This window comes from Pseudophryne corroboree, chromosome 11, assembly GCF_028390025.1.
Source record: "Pseudophryne corroboree isolate aPseCor3 chromosome 11, aPseCor3.hap2, whole genome shotgun sequence".
In the NCBI taxonomy this organism is placed as follows: Eukaryota; Metazoa; Chordata; class Amphibia; order Anura; family Myobatrachidae; genus Pseudophryne; species Pseudophryne corroboree.
Genome location: NC_086454.1, coordinates 97,350,243 through 97,369,795, shown reverse-complemented (window position 1 = coordinate 97,369,795; position 19,553 = coordinate 97,350,243). Strand labels below are relative to the sequence as shown.

Sequence of the window (19,553 nt, the reverse complement as noted above, 5' to 3'; positions counted from 1 at the left end):
CTTTGGAGAGACAGAGGGAGAGTTTGCCAGCACACACCAAAAACGCTATAATTATATAGGGACAACCTTATATAAGTGTTTTCCCTTATAGCATCTTAATATATATATATAAGCATATCGCCAAATTAGTGCCCCCCCTCTCTGTTTTAACCCTGTTTCTGTAGTGCAGTGCAGGGGAGAGCCTGGGAGCCTTCCCTCCAGCCTTTCTGTGAGGGAAAATGGCGCTGTGTGCTGAGGAGATAGGCCCCGCCCCTTTTTCGGCGGCCTCGTCTCCCGCTCTTAACGGATTCTGGCAGGGGTTAAATATCTCCATATAGCCTCCGGAGGCTATATGTGAGGTATTTTTAGCCAAAATAGGTATTCATTTGCCTCCCAGGGCGCCCCCCTCCCAGCGCCCTGCACCCTCAGTGACTGCCGTGTGAAGTGTGCTGAGAGGAAAATGGCGCACAGCTGCAGTGCTGTGCACTACCTTTAGAAGACTGAGGAGTCTTCTGCCGCCGATTCTGGACCTCTTCTTACTTCAGCATCTGCAAGGGGGCCGGCGGCAAGGCTCCGGTGACCATCCAGGCTGTACCTGTGATCGTCCCTCTGGAGCTGATGTCCAGTAGCCAAGAAGCCAATCCATCCTGCACGCAGGTGAGTTCACTTCTTCTCCCCTAAGTCCCTCGTTGCAGTGATCCTGTTGCCAGCAGGACTCACTGTAAAATAAAAAACCTAAGCTAAACTTTCCTAAGCAGCTCTTTAGGAGAGCCACCTAGATTGCACCCTTCTCGGCCGGGCACAAAAATCTAACTGGCTTGGAGGAGGGTCATAGGGGGAGGAGCCAGTGCACACCACCTGATCCTAAAGCTTTACTTTTTGTGCCCTGTCTCCTGCGGAGCCGCTATTCCCCATGGTCCTTTCAGGAACCCCAGCATCCACTAGGACGATAGAGAAACTATTGGTAGTTTTTTCACACCCCACATAATACCCTTTTTTGTGGTATTTGTAGTGTCAGAAATGTTCAATGCCTCCTTCATTGCCGTGATCATGTAACGTGTGGCCCTACTGGACATTACGTTTGTCTCGTCACCGTCGACACTAGACTCAGTATCTGTGTCTGGGTCTGTGTCGACCCACTGAGGTAACGGGCGTTTTAGGGCCCCTGACAGTGTCTGAGACGCCTGGACAGGCACTAATTGATTTGCCGGCTGTCTCATGTCGTCAACAGTTTTTTGCAAAGTGCTGACATTATCACTTAATTGTTTAAATACAATCATCCAGTCAGGTGTCGACTCCCTAGGGGGTGACATCACTAACACAGGCAACTGCTCCGCCTCCACATCATTTTCCTCCTCATACATGTCGACACACGCGTACCGACACACAGCACACACACCGGGAATGCTCTGATAGAGGACAGGACCCCACTTAGCCCTTTGGAGAGACAGAGGGAGAGTCTGCCAGCACACACCCAGCGCTATATATATATACAGGGATAACCTTATATAAGTGTTACTCCCTTATAGCTGCTGTTTATATCGTTATTTGCTGCCAAAAGTGCCCCCCCTTCTCTTTTTTACCCTGATTCTGAAGCAGGACTGCAGGGGAGAGTCAGGGAGCCGTCCTTCCAGCGGAGCTGTGAGGGAAAATGGCGCTTGTGTGCTGAGGAGATAGGCTCCGCCCCTTCACGACGTCCTTATCTCCCGCTTTTTTGTGTAAAAATGGCAGGGGTTAAAATACATCCATATAGCCCAGGAGCTATATGTGATGTATTCTTTTTGCCACCTAAGGTATATTCTGTTATATTGCGTCTCAGGGCGCTCCCCCCCCAGCGCCCTGCACCCTCAGTGACCGGAGTGTGAAGTGTGCTGAGAGCAATGGCGCACAGCTGCGGTGCTGTGCGCTACCTTAGTCTGAAGACAGGATGTCTTCTGCCGCCGATTTCACCGGACCTCTTCGTCTTTTCTGGCTCTGTAAGGGGGACGGCGGCGCGGCTCCGGTGACCCATCCAGGCTGTACCTGTGATCGTCCCTCTGGAGCTAATGTCCAGTAGCCTAAGAAGCCCAATCCACTCTGCACGCAGGTGAGTTCGCTTCTTCTCCCCTTAGTCCCACGATGCAGTGAGCCTGTTGCCAGCAGGACTCACTGAAAATAAAAAACCTAAACTAAACTTTTATTCTAAGCAGCTCAGGAGAGCCACCTAGATTGCACCCTTCTCGGCCGGGCACAAAAATCTAACTGAGGCTTGGAGGAGGGTCATAGGGGGAGGAGCCAGTGCACACCACCTGATCCTTAAGCTTTTATTATTGTGCCCTGTCTCCTGCGGAGCCGCTATTCCCCATGGTCCTTACGGAGTCCCAGCATCCACTAGGACGTCAGAGAAAACATATTACGCTAGAACGAAGGACGGGGGAAAAAAACCCACACACAATATATTATGTATGGCTATGCTGGACTTTCCTTTTAACCAACAAGCTGATAATTAGTCATAGCAATAAGTACAAGATCAATTACAATCCCCACCCTGGTTAAACATTAGAGACACCGCATTCCCTCACACCCGAAGCAGCTGTTCTCTTCTTTCCCAGCTGAGGCAGTCAGGGCGTCAGGCTGCCGCTCCCCAGCTCTCTGCAAAGATAAATACCCAATGCAGGATCCCAGTCACTGCACGGGGGCGTACTGGGAGCACTGTGCCAAAGGGGAACAAGCTGACAGTGTGACATCAGTGTGCTTCAGGGCCTTCTACAGCCACAAGCTTAAAAATCAGTCCATCAGTGGCAGCTTTGGACTTGCTGCCTGTTTGTTTAACTAGTACTGCAGCTCTGTATATACTGCATAGTTATACATTTACTAGGACAGGTAAAAATGGATACAACAGCTTACCAGCTGAAAAAGTCTATAATTAGGTACTATGCGGCTGCAATCTGGGGTTGGCAAGGCAAATCGGTAAAATATGTCACTCACAGTATGTGCTGTAGCCCTTGCAAGGCTCCGTGCCAGACATTAATCCAAAATATTGAACAGAAGCATTCATCCAGAGTCAGCCATGCCAGTACAGTAATGAATCACAGCTAATATGTGCCATCACCTACACACAGTGGGAGCATCCATTTTGTGAAAGGAACTGCAGCCTATCAGTTCGCTAGAAACCAGTGACATCACTGAGGTACTGCATAATATTCATGCGCCATTGGTTGCCAACAAATGATCCATACCTCATGTGTTATTTATCCACAAGATGACAAGGGGGTGGTGAGCAATGCGGTTCTAGCAGGATTATATGCCTCAGCACGTTTGAATTCTCCTAGGCCCCCAAATACTGGAGTTATACCATCATACCCAAGGGTCCCCGTCATGGCATTCAACCTCCCCACTATGGGAGGGGGGGGGGGTTGGAGAGTTACAAAATAACTAAAATTCCTAGAAATGTTAGCAGCCTCCCAATGAATATTAACGCTCATGATCAAAAACAGCTAATAGCACACAAGACAATTTTAGGATCACGGAGACCTCTTGTACAGCACAAATTGAAGTAACTTACTGTAAAGCATAAGAGTTTTCTGCGCTATATAAGAAACTTAATAAATAATAAATATTACCCTGTATGACGCAGGGTCGTTTGAGCCCCCAGACAGAAGGGGTGGGGGCCTGGGACGACAGGTCGGAGATGGGCGTCTGTTCTGCAGCAGGGGCTGCTCACACTGCAGCACCCCTGTCCTACACCACTGCTCTGTGCACCTGGGTAATTCCGCAGCTTGCACTCCAGAAAGACTGAGGTGATACGAGATGCAACTACTCCAGTTAAATGGTTAACTATACTTTTTATATAACTGACCTCTCCTTTAGGAACAACTGGTGGTTCTGCATCCCAAAGGACAAGCCTACTAAAAAAAGCTCTCCATGGTTGACTTAACAAGGCCAGTTTACACCTTCCAAGTCAGCTGCAGGCTATCAGACGGTGTTACCTTGTTTAAGGCAATCTAGGTTTGTTTGCATTCGCTTTTGAAGATGTTTTGTAGCCATATTAACCATTAACTTATTCTGTAAGCATTGTCATTTATTTTTGGTGCATTAAATTCCACTATATGTCCTTACTACTCCCCACGATCCCAGACTGTAAAGAATAGCAAGATTGCTGTAATTTATGAGTTAACGGTAAGGAAAATATTAACTGGTTTGCCAATTGACGAAGAGTTGTGCTATCTTGTAAGATGAAGGCTTTAGTGGCCTTTTTCGCTACGTGGTGCAAGCTACCAGGGTTAGAGTGTCACACCCAGATGCATATTCTATTATCAGGTAAAAATAGGTTTTATTAAATGCCAGACCACTCCAGTTCCTGATGTATGGGTAACAAGATATGCCTGTAATTGGTCATTAGTTGTAACCGAACTGTCGAAGTAAAAAAAAAACAAAAAAAAAACGAGATTTATGGTAAGAACTTACCATTGTTAAATCTTTCTGCGAGGTACACTGGGCTCCACAAGGAATAACATCGGGGTGTAGCGTAGGATCTTGATCCGAGGCACCAACAGGCTCAAAGCTTTAGACTGTTCCCAAGACGCACAGTGCCACCTCCTCTATAACCCCGCCTCCATGCCAGTGAACTCAGTTTAGTTAACCAGCCCAATTTAGTAGCAAGTACCAGAGACGACAACCGCTCGTAGCCAATTACACCACACACTCACCGCAGGAGAGAGTATCAGCGGCTATGCCAATACCAACCCAAAAAAGCTAAGTGCGTCAGGGTGGGCGCCTTGTGGAGCCCAGTGTACCTCGCAGAAAGATTTAACAACGGTAAGTTCTTACCATAAATCTCGTTTTTGCTTGGTGGTACACTGGGCTCCACAAGGAACAACATCGGGGATGTCCTAAAGCAGTTCCTTATGGGAGGGGACGCACTGTAGCGGGCACAAGAACCCGGCGTCCAAAGGAAGCAGCAATATCAAAGGCATAGAACCTAATAAACGTGTTCCTTGAGGATCACGTAGCCGCCTTGCACAATTGTTCAAGGGTCGCACCATGGTGGGCCATCCAAGAAGGTCCAACCGACAGAGTAGAATGGGCTTTTATAGTAGCAGGAACCAGACGACCAGCCAGTACATAAGCATGTGCAATCACCATTCTAATCCATCTGGCTAATGTCTGCTTAGAAGCAGGCCAGCCACGTTTGTGAAAACCAAACACAAAAAGAGAATCTGATTTCTTAATGGAGGAAGTTCTCTTCACATAGATACAAAGAGCCCGTACCACATCCAAAGACCGCTCTTTGGAAGACAACTCAGGAGAATTAAAGGCCAGAACCACAATCTCCTGGTTAAGGTGTAAAGAAGACGTGGTGTCTTCTTTCCACCTTAACCAGGAGATTGTGGTTCTGGCCTTTAATTCTTGGGTGTGTCCGAACCAGGGTGTGTCCGAAGAACCACCCAGTCACGACAAAAAAACAAATAGGGGGACTTATAGGATAAGGAACCCAAGTCCGAGACCCTTCTAGCTGAAGCAATAGCCAGCAGAAACATCACCTTAAGGGAAAGCCACTTAAGATCAGCAGAGGTAAGAGGCTCAAACGGAGACTCTTGTAAAGCCTCCAAAACCACCGACAGAGCCCAAGGGTCCCAGGTGGCACATAAGGAAGCTGAACCCTCAGCACACCCTGAGTGAATGTATGGACATCAGGCAGGGTAGCAATCTTTCTCTGAAACCAAGCCGACAAGGCAGAGATGTGAACCTTGAGGGAGGCCAGACGCAGGCCTAAATCCAGGCCTTGTTGTAGAAAAGCTAATAGTTTGGCCGTACTAAACTTGAAAACATCATGATTGTGACGCACACCAAGTAAAGTAAGCATTCCAGACCCTATGGTATATCAGAGCATTAGCTGGCTTACGGGCCTTCAACATGGTTTGAACGACCGCCTAAGAAAAACCCGTGGCCCTCAGGACGGAAGCTTCAAGAGCCATGCAGTCAAAGACACACGGGCCAAATCCTGGTAAACACAAGGGCCCTGAACGAGGTGGTCTGGTCATTGTGGAAGTAGAAGGGAACAATCCAACGAGAAACCATGTAGATCGGAGAACCAGTGCCGCCTGGGCCACGCTTGAGCGACTAGAAGTAGGTTTCCTCCTTCTTGCTTAAACTTCCGTATTACTCTGGGCAGTGGTGACACCAGAGAGAACAGATACGGCAGCCAAAAGTTCCACGGGATTGATAGAGCATCCACGAACGCTGCTTGAGGATCCCCTGTCCTTGCTCTAAAGACCGGAACCTTGTGATTGTGTCGAGACGCCATCAGGTCCACATCTGGGAGAACCCACTTCTCCACGAGAAGTTGAAACACCTCTGGATGAAGGCTCCATTTTCAGGCGTGCACGTCCTGACTGAGATAGTCCGCTTCCCAGATCAGAACGCCCGGAATGAACACTGCTGATATGGCCGGCAGATGGCGTTCTGCCCACTGAAGAATCAGTGATACTTCCCTCATTGCCATGCAGCTTCAAGTGCCGCCCTGTTTGATGTACGCCACCGTGGTGGCGTTGTCCGATTGTACTTGAACAGGTCTGTTCTGTATCAGATGCTGGGCCATTGTCAATACATTGAACACTGCCCGCAGTTCCAGAATGTTTATCGGGAGTAGAGACCCCTCCTCAGTCCACCGACCCTGGAGAGAGTGTTGTTCCAACACAACGCGCCCCAACCTCTCAGACTAGCATCCGTTGGTCAGTAGGACCCAGTTGGATATCCATAAGGGACGGCCCCTGCTCAATCGTTGGTCCTGAAGCCACCAGCTCAGTGACAGACGGACCTTCGGAAATAGGGAGATCATGTGAGATCTGATCCGGTGAGGCAGGCCGTCCCTCTTGGACAGAATCAACTTCTGCAGAGGACAAGAATGGAATTGAGCATACTCCATGTCGAAAGCCGACACCATGAGACCGAGCATTTGCATCGCCGAATGAATTGACACTTGGATAGGATGGGAAGCATCGGATCTTGTCCTGAAGCTTCAGGACTTTCTCCTGAGACAGGAACAACCGCTGGTTGTGGGTGTCCAATAACGCTCCGTGCCGGAACCAGGGAGGATTTCTTCCAGTTGATCAGCCATCCGTGGGCTTGCATGCACTGGACTGTCAAATCGAGATGACACAGGAGAAGTTCTGGGGAACTCGCCAGGATCAATAAATCGTCTAGGTATGGTAGTATCCTGACCCCTTGACGGCGTAGCGTGGCCGCCATAACCTTGGTGAAGACTCGCGGAGCCGTAGTCAAACCAAAAAGGTAACGCCCGAAATTGATAATGAAGGTTGCCCACTGCAAACTGCAGGTACTGCTGATGAGATACCGCAATAGGAATATGTAGGTAGGCATCCTGTATGTCCAGGGAGACCATATAGTCCCCAGGCTCCATGGCCAGAACAATAGAGCGCAGAGTTTCCATACGGAACTTGGAGATCCACACATGCTTGTTCAAGGACTTCAGATTGAGAATGGGCCGCGAGGACCCGTTCGGTTTCGGGACTAGAAACAGCGGTGAATAGAACCCCTTGCCCCTCTGAGTCAGAGGCACCTGTACCACCACTCCTGTGGACAGGAGGGAATGTACCACCGAGTGCAACGTGTTTGCTTTTGCCGGATCCAGAGGCACATCTGTTAAGCAAAATCGATGGGCTGGCAATTCTTGAAGGGTATGGAGTAACCTCGAGCAACGACTTCCCTCACCCAGGTATCTGAAGTGGTCTTTAACCATTCCTGGGTAACACCGACAAGTCGGCCCCCCACCCTGGGATCCACCAGAGGGAGGCCCGCCCCCTCATGCGGCCGGCTAATCAATTTTTGAAGCTGGCCGACGGGCGGCCCAAGCACGTTTCACCTGACCTTTTGCTTTACCTGGAGTACAAAAGAGCCGAGGGAAAGTACTTTTAGCCTTCTGTGCTGAAGGATCCGTACTAGGTAGGCAGGCTGTTTTAGCAGTAGCCAGGTCAGCCACAATCTTACTGAGGTCTTCTCCAAAGAGAATGTCTCCCTTGAAAGGATGTACCTCCAGGGTTTTTCTGGAATCCAAATCCACCAGCCAGGATCTCAACCAAAAGGATACGTCTGGCCAAAACGGACGCAGTAGCAGCTTTGCCGTGAGCACTCCGGCATCGGAGGGCGCCTCCTTAAAGGTACAGAGAAGCCGTGGCAATATACGAGAGACATTGTCGAGCATGCTCAGAAACATCAGAAGGCAGTTCCGCCTCAAGTTCCTGTACCCACACCTCAACAGCTTCAGTAGTCCAAGTCGCTGCAATAGTTAGCCTTTGAACAGACAGGGGGAAAAAAATCGCTTTTAAACAGCCCTCCGTCGGTTCCTTCAGAGAGGTGACAGTAGTTACAAGCAGGGCAGAGGAAACAACTATACGCACCACATGAGAATCTACAGGCAAAGGGTTTCACAATTTTTACACACCTCCGCAGAGAGAGGATAGCGAGCCAACAGTCTCTTATTCGGTGTAAACTTTGTCCCCGGATTTTCCCTGGATTCCTGACGTATGTCAATCAGGTGTTTAGTGTAGGGTAGAACCTGCTTAACCCCCTTCTTACGCTTAAACCTATCAGGTTTCTTGGAGACAGTCTCAGGCTCAGAGTCATCAGCCACCTGAAGAATGAGTCGTATCGCCTCAATCAAATCAGAGACATCCACAGACGATTTCCCCTCCCCATCTGAAACATCAGCGTCAGTGTCCGAGGGGTCAGTATAAGCACCGTCCTCCTTGGAGGACATGTCAGTTAAGGCCACAGATCGGGAAGGGGTAATTGCCCTTTTAGAAGACGACTTGGTCTTATGCGGGCGAGAGTGACCCTTAGATTTGGACATGGACCGGTTCAAATGCTGTAACTAAGTGGAAAGCTGATCCGCCCATGGCAGGTTCACAGCGGGGACCATAATCTGTGATAGCAGAGGGCGTAAATTTAGTTACAAGCTTGTTTAACAATGTGGAAAATGTAGCCCAAGGTGGTTCTTGTGTTGCCCAGAGTGCTACTGACCCACTGGGGGGCAAGGAAGCACCTGAACTCTCAAGCTGCTAAATTATCCTCCAAGCAGTCAGTGGCCTCACTACCACGCAGTGTGGGAGAGACCCCAACGTCGTAGCCACGTGTAGCAGACATAAGAATGCGCACAGTAATGGACAACCCGGTACAAAAAGATTATTTTGTAGCAGCACTATACCCAGTAGGAACTCTCAGGGAAACAGCCGAACCTGGACAGACCGTGGGTTCAACAGGAATAGAACATATGGTGACTATAATTCACAAGTAAAAAATACTCCAGTAGCATATCTTGTGAAACAAACCTATATTATCAGAGAAAACCTGAAACACTTGGTCCCCATAATAAGGCAACCATGCAGCAGCTACATGCACACACACACACACACACACACATATATATATGGAATAGCAATACAAAGAATTACTCAGTATAGCTATATGTGATAACAGTAGATATAACAAACGATGGATGTATATCACAGGGTGTTTGTACCACACAACCCTGACAGTATGCACTCGGTCTTAACTAACACAGTCGCAGTGACAGGTAGAATACTCAAGTGTCCTGTAGGAAGCACAGCACTGGCAGTCAGGCGGCTCAACAGAGGAGGATTTGCCTCTGCAGTCCTAGAAACAGTTTAGCTCAATCTATGATGGCCACTGGTCAGAGGAGAGAGTGAGAGAGGGAGAGAGGGAGAGCTCCAGGGCAGGAACATTGAAGAAATGGCGCCCTGGGGCTGGGGGGAGGGGCCTCAGGTCCGGCCTGCTCCCCCTGCCGGCATCCCCATCGGGGTTGCGGGCAGTAAAGATAACAGGGGGGGGGGGGGGGGGTAATGGTACAATGTCCCCCCTGACCTGTGCCCATATATAATCACCCTGGTGTCTAGTGGAGCAAGCACAAGCAGCCCAGTAATCTGTGTCCAGGCCAGCGCGCGGCCCGCCTCCTACAGCAGCGCAGGATTGTGGTGCACAGAAGCCCCTTACCTCCCCCTTGACAGCGGCCCCGCGATCCGGGAGACGGCGGCGTGTGTGACTCACTTGAGGACAGAGGAAGAAGCCGGCGCCTCCGCTGTAGTGACCCGGCAACTGCGGCGTGGGAGTATACAGCGCCGCTGGGGATGATGGAGCTGCAACGGAGACGTCTATCAGACACAGCCTGCTGCAAACCTTTGTATAGTCCTCTTCTGTCTTCAAAGTTTAAGCTAAGAATAGGCTGCCTGAAGCAACCCCCTGTTGAGTGACCTGCTACTGCAGGCACCAACTACAAACTGAGCTCAATGGCATGGAGGTGGGGTTAGAGGAGGCGGCGCTGTGCATCTTGGGAACAGTCTAAAGCTTTGAGCCTGTTGGTGCCTCGGATCAAGATCCTACTCTACACCCCGATGTTATTCCTTGTGGAGCCCAGTGTACCCCGCAGCAGAAATATTACATACACACCACATACAAACTCCAAACAGATGGGTCTGTTCGTGCGTTTTGCGCATATACGGTAGCATACATATTTGCACAGAGAAGCCACAAAGACATATACAACATATTCATACAACACAGACAAAACATGTTTAGCATTATTTTGTATTAAATTATATAATAGAGTAACAAAATAATATACACTGCTCAAAAAAATAAAAAAGGGAACACTAAAATAACATCCTAGATCTGAATGAATGAAATATTCTTATTAAATACTTTGTTCTTTACAAAGTTGAATGTGCTGACAACAAAATCACACAAAAATCAACGGAAATCAAATTTATTAACCCATGAAGGTCTGGATTTGGAGTCGCACTCAAAATTAAAGTGAAAACACACACTACAGGCTGATCCAACTTTGATGTAATGTCCTTAAAACAAGTCAAAATGAGGCTCAGTAGTATGTGTGGCCTCCACATGCCTGTATGACCTCCCTACAACGCTTGGGCATGCTCCTGATGAGGTGGCGGATGGTCTCCTGAGGGATCTCCTCCCAGACCTGGACTAAAGCATTCACCATCTCCTGGACAGTCTGTGGTGCAACGTGGCGTTGGATGGATGGATGGATGGATGGATGGATGGATGGATGGATGGATGGATGGATGGATGGATGGATGGATGGATGGATGGAGCGAGACATGATGTCCCAGATGTGCTCAGTTGGATTCAGGTCTGGGGAATGGGCGGGCCAGTCCATAGCATCAATGCCTTCGTCTTGCAGGAACTGCTGACACACTCCAGCCACATGAGGTCTAGCATTGTCTTGCATTAGGAGGAACCCAGGGCCAACCGCACCAGCATATGGTCTCACAAGGGGTCTGAGGATCTCATCTCGGTACCTAATGGCAGTCAGGCTACCTCTGGCAAGCACATGGAGGGCTGTGCGGCCCCCCCAAAGAAATGCCACCCCACACCATTACTGACCCACTGCCAAACCGGTCATGCTGGAGGATGTTGCAGGCAGCAGAATGTGCTCCTTGGCGTCTCCAGACTCTGTCACGTCTGTCACATGTGCTCAGTGAGAACCTGCTTTCATCTGTGAAGAGCACAGGGTGCCAGTGGCGAATTTGGCCATCTTTATGTTCTCTGGTAAATGCCAAACGTCCTGCACGGTGTTGGGCTGTAAGCACAACCCCCACCTGTGGACATCGGGCCCTCATACCACCCTCATGGAGTCTGTTTCTGATCGTTTGAGTAGACACATGCACATTTGTGGCTTGCTGGAGGTCATTTTGCAGGGCTCTGGCAGTGCTCCTCCTGTTCCTCCTTGCACAAAGGCGGAGGTAACGGTCCTGCTGCTGGGTTGTTGTCCTCCTACGGCCTCCTCCACGTCTCCTGATGTACTGGCCTGTCTCCTGGTAGCGCCTACATGCTCTGGACACTACGCTGACAGACACAGCAAACCTTTTTGCCACAGCTCGCATTGATGTGCCAACCTGGATGAGCTGCACTATCTGAGCCACTTGTGTGGGTTGTATATTCCGTCTCATGCTACCACTAGAGTGAAAGCACCGCCAGCTTTCAAAAGTGACCAAAACATCAGCTAGAAAGCATAGGAGCTGAGAAGTGGTCTGTGGTCACCTGCAGAACAACTCCTTTATTGGGGGTGTCTTGCTAATTGCCTATAAATTCCCACCTGTTGTCTATTCCATTTGCACAACAGCATGTGAAACTGATTGTCAATCAGTGTTGCTTCCTAAGTGGACAGTTTGATTTCACAGAAGTGTGATTGACTTGAAGATGCATTGTGTTGTTTAAGTGTTCCCTTTATTTTTTTTTGAGCTATGTATGTATGTATGTATGTATGTATGTATGTATGTATGTATGTATGTATGTATGTATGTATGTATGTATGTTTGGAACGGAACAAGTTAAACATATCATGCTTAGTGTCAAAATGATCAGGAGAATGTGTGTTAATTTGATAGCTATGGGTAGATTGTAGCACATTGCAACGACTAGTTGTGATTAAATGTATGAATATGAAGCCACTTTCTAAAGTGACCAAAGGATTTCCTGAAAGACAGCATATGTGCAGAAAGAAACCAATGGCTAACCCCTATAATTGCATCATCAAACTAGACGTTGCTTGCATATGAACTGACCAATAACACCTCATGAATGAGAGACCTCCCTCCCCTGGACCAATAATAGAAGACTCAGCCCCAGACACGTACCTCCCCAATACACAATATATAGGCATTTTCCCTCACCCAGGAAGCTCTGTTGGTTGCTTGCTGAGATGGCGACGACTGTGCATTGAGCAAATAATGATCAGTTACAGCCAGCACCCTATGTAACTATCTGCTTCTTATGTAATTTTACCTCTGTAAAAAAGAAAAAAAAAAAAAAATTATATATATATATATATATATATATTACACATACATACGCACACTCTGAATGATACTGTACATGTTATATTGTATGCATACCCTTTTATTATAATATATATATATATATATATATATATATATATATATATATATATATATATATATATATATATATATATATATGCGTTGGACCTCAGCCTACAATGTGTGCGACTGCTTGCTTTCTCTTAAGGGATGTAGTGTGTGCGACGTGCAGCGCACTTTTATCGTATATGGTAATAATATGCACCTTGCGTCTGCAGCATATATTAACGCTGGCATTTTAAATATTTATAAGAAATCATTTGAACTTTATACTAAGCATGTGTACGTTCTGTAAACTTCTTGCACGTGCAGCTAACTGTATAAACCTCTGTAATAAACACGCATGCAAAGTAAGTGTTTCAATCATACTGCTTTTAGCCATAGCAAATGATCAGTGTAGTAAGGAATGTACATTTCTAATTCAATGCCTATCTTACAAACATTACATAAGCAAGCCATCCATTAAACCCACACACTTGTTAGCAGAACACCGCTCAAAAATAAAGGACTATTTCTGCCAAACCTCACATTAACCACGTATTATGCAAGTAGTTGCACATCGTAGGGCTGTAATGCTACAGAGTAACGCAAAACGTTAAGGGGGGGGGGGGGGGGCGCAATTGCTCTTTTATTGGTCTTTCACTACAGCAGAATAATATCCTGTAACATACAAGGTGACTGCACAGCTAAATCAGACCTCAAATACCAGACTCTTCCACATCCTGTATTTGTTGCCGGCAGAGCAGGCACACTTTGCAGCTATGCCACTTTAGACACTGCTGCCCCAGGGTAGAAGGCCACAGATGCCCAAGCCCAGAACAAATGTAGTAGTGGGGTGAAGTGCCTATCAAATGAAGCACTAAAGGTTATTTCTGGCAACAGGACAGAGCTGGTAAAACACACTGAATTTCAAATTTTCAAAGTTACTTAAGTCTGGATTAACTTGGCAGGGACAAGATGATGATTAAGGAAATAGATGCACAGATATACGCCCATCCGATTGGCATAAATGGGGATGGGAGCAGGGCTGTAACTAGGGCTGGGCAGGAGGGGCAACTGTCCAGGATGTAAGGGAAGTAATATTTTAGGATCATTTGTTTCAGTTGAGAGCTTTGGGTTGTCAAATTTCCTTCTTGTCCCCGGCCCTACAATTCCTAGTTAGGCAATGGGTAAATCGCTGAAAATCCATATCCAAGGCTAGATGCTGGCTCATGCATGGACATAACTGCAAAGACTAGGCCAGCGTACAGTTGGTCAGCTATCGGATATATTGGCAGGGCAATTTTATATAAACTGCAGCAAGGAGGGACATTATGGTGTCTCAAAGATAAATATCAACTCTATCACTGCAGGGACCACATAATTATCATCATCTATCCCCAAATAAAAAGCATTAATGGACTTTTAGGTCATTTACAGATTTTACACTATGTCTAGTTTCATTATAGTGAATTTAAGGAGAAGTCATAAGGACTCCAAGACGAATACTAATGAATTAAGGGCCTGCATGGCCATACGCAGAAGACATTCCAATCATTCAGCTGAAAGGAATGTGCCCTCAGGTGCTCCCAATCTTACCCAAACCAAAGCTAATAACTGCATGCAGAGTCCGTCGTCCCACGTCATCTGTTGTACATTCTGTAAAATGTGAAGGTACAACTGCAGTGCACAATGGAATTCAGCAGAACAGCAAAACCAAAGTGGAATTTAAAGGATGGAAACTTCACAACCTCCCATCAAGCCATGTAATGGGTCACCTCAGCTTCTACTCGGGAGTCTTTTTTTTCCCCTAGAACAGGAGCCATAACTGGATGTTTCTTGAAACTGGTCTGGACTCTTCTGTAGACCACCACCCCATTTAATATCCTACAGCGACAGGAACAAAGTAACTCCATGTAAAGACTGGCACGAAGTCGGCATAGCACAGAAGGCTGTGTCACCACCACACCCAATGAATAGTATAATACTCAGGGTGATGGGGAAAGCATTAATACGGATGCTGGAATCTAAGGAGAAGCAAAGAAGTGTGGCACAAACATATTACTCCACAAACAGCAAGCCGCAACCTGGTTCTGGTGTATAGGTGTGGTGCCCGCAGTACTAACATGACAGCAAGTGTGTGTATATCATGTATTTCTGGAAAGAAGAAGATTGGTTTCTATAGCAACAAAATGCATTATTTCACAACCGAGCTCATACAGTACCTACACACTATGTACCCGGAACTAAGTAATTATTTCCTGCACCTTTAGGTGCCAAGTTTTGTTATACATGAGCATCAATAAAACCTAAAATGATTACACTAGGAAACAGAACAAAAGAAAAACAATTATACAATAGAAATTGCACACCTACATTAACCAGATAATTTTTAACAGCCACAGATCTTATATAGAGTGTATGATGCAAAATTTCAAAATTCAATTGGGAAGGGGGATTCAATGCAAAGGACGCAATGAGCTCTTCTGAAATGGCACTTCCCACCTGCAGGCAGGGCAAGTTTTGCCTAGCACTACATAGGGGTGTGAGGGCAATCTGGCGATGTCGGCCCTACCATATAGGGCCGACATGTGCACAGCTAGGCAACACTGTGAATGTCAACGGATTAAATGTCTCAAGCCACAAAGCTGACATTTTTAGAACGCTGACTTCACAACTGGAGCTTAAAACGCTCTCTTAATGCATGCACCGGCAATGTTACAGTCGACATTCAGTGTTCACATGTTATCTACTGACATTCTAAAAATGTGGACATTTGTTAAGTCAAACATTGTCAACTGGAAACTCATATGTGAACTTCAGCATGCCATAAATGTAACATGTTGCCTTACGCTATATTGTAGAGAAAATAAATAAATATATATATATATATATATATATATATATATATATATATATATATATATATATATTTATTTTTTATATTAGAGTATGTTCTACAGTTCCCATAAAGTTACAGTCTACATTTTGCTATTAAATTTATTTAATTATTCATTCATACCACCCTTTCTTAATTTTAGTTTAGCTTTAAAGTACATATACCTTATGGATAAAGCACCCCATCAATAAGGGATCAGGTTTGGATCCCGGCAGTCAAAAAAACGGATGCTTGGAAATGCCAGGGCGGCATCCTGAATAGGATCGCAATCCCGGCGCCACAATTCGGAAATATACGTTATGGTAAGAACTTACAGTTGATAACGTGATTTCTCTTATGTCCACAGGTATCCACAGGATAACATTGGGATATTGTTGAGCGACAGCGAAAATGGCACCAACACGGTCACGAGCTTTCTGGCCTCCCAGGATGCATTGGGGCCTTCACCATATAGTCCCGCCCCCTGACTCAGTCAGATCAGTTCTTTCCACAGCGATTTTAGGCAGGAACATCAGGTAGAGACCTGTTTAGGCGATAAGAACACACATGCACACCCTTCCATACAAGGAGGAAGAGGATTTAGTGATTGTCTAGATCCTCAAATCAGATGCGTCAGGGTGGGATCCCTGTGGATACCTGTGGACATAAGAGAAATCACGTTATCAACGGTAAGTTCTTACCATAACGTATATTTCTCTGGCTGGGTCCACAGGATTATCCACAGGATAACATTGGGATTCCCAAAGCCATTTTAGTGGTGGGGATGCTCCTGATTGCACAGGAGGATCTTTCGCCCGAAGTCTCCGTCATGAGAGGCAAAAGTATCCAAGGCATAATGTCTAATGAATGTGTTTATGGAAGACCATGTGGCTGCCCTACATATCTGTTCTGCTGAAGCACCCTGTTGTGCTGCCCAAGAAGGACCTACCTTACGTGTAGAGTGTGCAGAGACATTAGCCGGAATAGGGAGATCTGCATGAGAATAAGCTTCTGATATTACCATTCGGAGCCATCTCGCCAGCGTCTGTTTACTAGCAGGCCATCCTCTTCTATGGAATCCGTAGAGGATGAAGAGAGAATCTGTTTTCCTGATGGCACTAGTACGATCTACGTAGATTCTTAAAGCCCGGACCACGTCCAGCGACGCTTCTCCCGCAGATAGTCCCGATACCTGAAAAGCTGGGACTACAACCTCTTCATTCAGGTGAAACTTTGATACCACCTTTGGAAGATAGCTAGATCTTTCTGAGAACTGCTCTGTCTGGGAAAAAAACTTAGGAAAGGAGACTTACATGATAATGCTCCTAAATCTGACACTCTTCTGGCTGACGCCACTGCCAGTAAAAAAAGAACTTTAACCGTTAACGACTTAAGATCTGCTCTCTCAAGTGGTTCAAACAGAGGACCCTGGAGAAATTTAAGAACTAAATTCAAATCCCAGGGAGCTGCAGGAGGAACAAATGGAGGTTGAATATGTACTACTCCTTGAAAAACATAAGTACATCCTGTAAATCAGCAATCTTCTGCTGAAACCATACAGTTAACGCTGAAACTTGAACCCTCAAGGAAGCAACTTTTAACCCTTTATCCAATCCTGCCTGAAGGAAATCCAAAATCCTAGCTACTTTAAAAGATCTCGGATTTAAATTTTTTCCAGTACACCAATGAATATAGGCTTGCGATATTCTATGATACACACGGGCCGAAGAAGGCTTTCTTGCTCTAAGCATAGTTTGGATTACTTGTTTCGAAAATCCTTTAGCCTCTAAGATAGAGGTTTCAACAGCCACGCCGTCAAAGACAGGCGATCCAGATGACTGACAACAAGGACCCTGCATTAGCAGGTCTGGACGTTGAGGGAGTAGTATCGGTGCTTCCATGGACATTCTCAACAGATCTGTGTACCAATGCCTTCTTGGCCAAGCTGGAGCTATTAGAATAACCGCTCCTTTTGCCTGTTTTATCTTTCTCACTACTCTGGGTAACAGAGATATTGGCGGGAACAGATACGCCAGCTGAAACCTCCATTCTACTGACAGTGCGTCTACAAGGACTGCTCCTGGGTCCCTTGTTCTCGATCCGTACCTTGGAACTTTGTTGTTTAGACGAGACACCATAAGGTCCATCTCTGGTAGACCCCATCTGTTCATCAGTGTCTGAAACACTTCTGGGTGTAGTGCCCATTCGGTTTCCTGAATGCTGTGTCGACTGAGAAAATCCGCTTCCCAGTTTAGTACACCCGGGACAAATACTGCTGACAATGCTGGGAGATGGAGTTCTGCCCATTTTAGAATGGGAGTTACTTCCTCCATCAGTCTCCTGCTGTGAGTTCCTCCTTGATGATTGAGGTATGCTACTGCTGTTGCATTGTGAGCGGATCTGGACTGGTCTTCCTTGTAGATTGTCCTTTGCCTGAGCCAGAGCCAAGTAAATGGCCCTTATTTCTAACAAATTTATTGGCAGGCGACTTTCCCTTGGGGTCCACTTTCCTTGGAACCATAGGCTTCAGAGTACCGCCCCCCAGCCCTGCAGGCTGGCATCTGTTGTCAGGACTTGCCACTCTTATCCAAAAGGGTCTCCCCTTGTTTAAATGGTCTGTCTGTAGCCACCACGCTAGAGACCTTTTTACATTTACTGGAATCTTTATCATCTGCTTCTTTATCGTCTGATGATTTCCATTCCATTTGGTCAGAATAAGGTGCTGCAATGGTCTGGAGTGGAATTGCGCATATTGCACCATGTCGAAGGTTGATACCATCAGACCCAACAGTCGCATTGCTGCATGGAATGACATTGTCTGGGCTTGCAACACTTCCTGAGCCATGACCTGCACCTTGACTATCTTTTTCTCTGGTAAGAGAACTTTCTGTAGGTCTGAATCCAATATGGCTCCCAAATGAACCATCCGCTGTAACGGATTCAGGGACAACTTTTCCCAATTTATGAGCCACCCGTGTCTCTGTAAACAAACTATCGTCTGATTAACAGGTCGTCTAGGTATGGGAATATTCTTATCCCGTTTGCGCAGACAAGCTGCCATAACCACCATGATCTTAGTAAACACCCTGGGTGCTGTAGCTAGCCCGAAAGGCAGAGCTTGGAACTGGAAATGTTACTGGAGGATGGCAAACCTGAGGTAACACTGATGCGACAGTGCTATAGGCACATGTAGGTAAGCATCCCGTACATCCAGAGATACCATATAATCTCCCGGTTCCATAGCCAACATTATGGAGCTTAAAGTCTCCATGTGGAACTTCGGGATCCATATGTATTTGTTCAACATTTTCAGATTTAGAATTGGTCGATATGACCCATTTGGCTTCTGGATTAGAAATAGATTGGAGTAAAACCCCTGTCCCCTTTGTGATGGAGGTACTGGGACAATCACACCTGACTGCAGTAATTTTTGGACTGCTTCTTGCAGGGCATTGGCCTTCGACTCTATACGAGACGGGCTGGTGCAAAAAAATCTTTGAGGAGGCTGCCTCCTGAATGGGAACCCATACCCCTGAGATACTACCTTCTGCACCCAAGCATCTGCTGTTGACTGCTGCCATATGTGTGCAAAAAGAAGGAGTCGGCCCCAAACCCTGGAATCCTCCAGGCGGAGGCCCGTCTCTTTAGGCTGACGGTTTCTGTTCAGGTTTGGAAGCTGGCTTTTTGCTAGCCCACTGCTTCCAACCCCTGGATTTAAACTGGGGTTGCTTAGGCTCCTCTTTAGCCTTCGCTTTGCCAACGAAATGAGCGAAATTTTAAACCCTTGGACTTCGGGT

General features: G+C 46.7%; 1 protein-coding gene across 5 annotated transcripts in view; it reads right to left on the bottom strand.

Moving 5' to 3' along the window:
- PACSIN3 (protein kinase C and casein kinase substrate in neurons 3) overlaps nt 1–19,553 on the bottom strand; it is a 183,055-nt gene that overhangs the window by 96,010 nt on the left and 67,492 nt on the right. The window contains exon 3 of one of the 5 annotated variants that reach the window (XM_063944642.1): nt 12,693–12,806. The exons of the other annotated variants lie outside the window; for them this stretch is intronic. The gene's annotated coding sequence lies outside the window, so the exon portion shown is untranslated. The remainder of the gene's footprint in view (nt 1–12,692; nt 12,807–19,553) is intronic. 5 annotated transcript variants of the gene reach the window in all.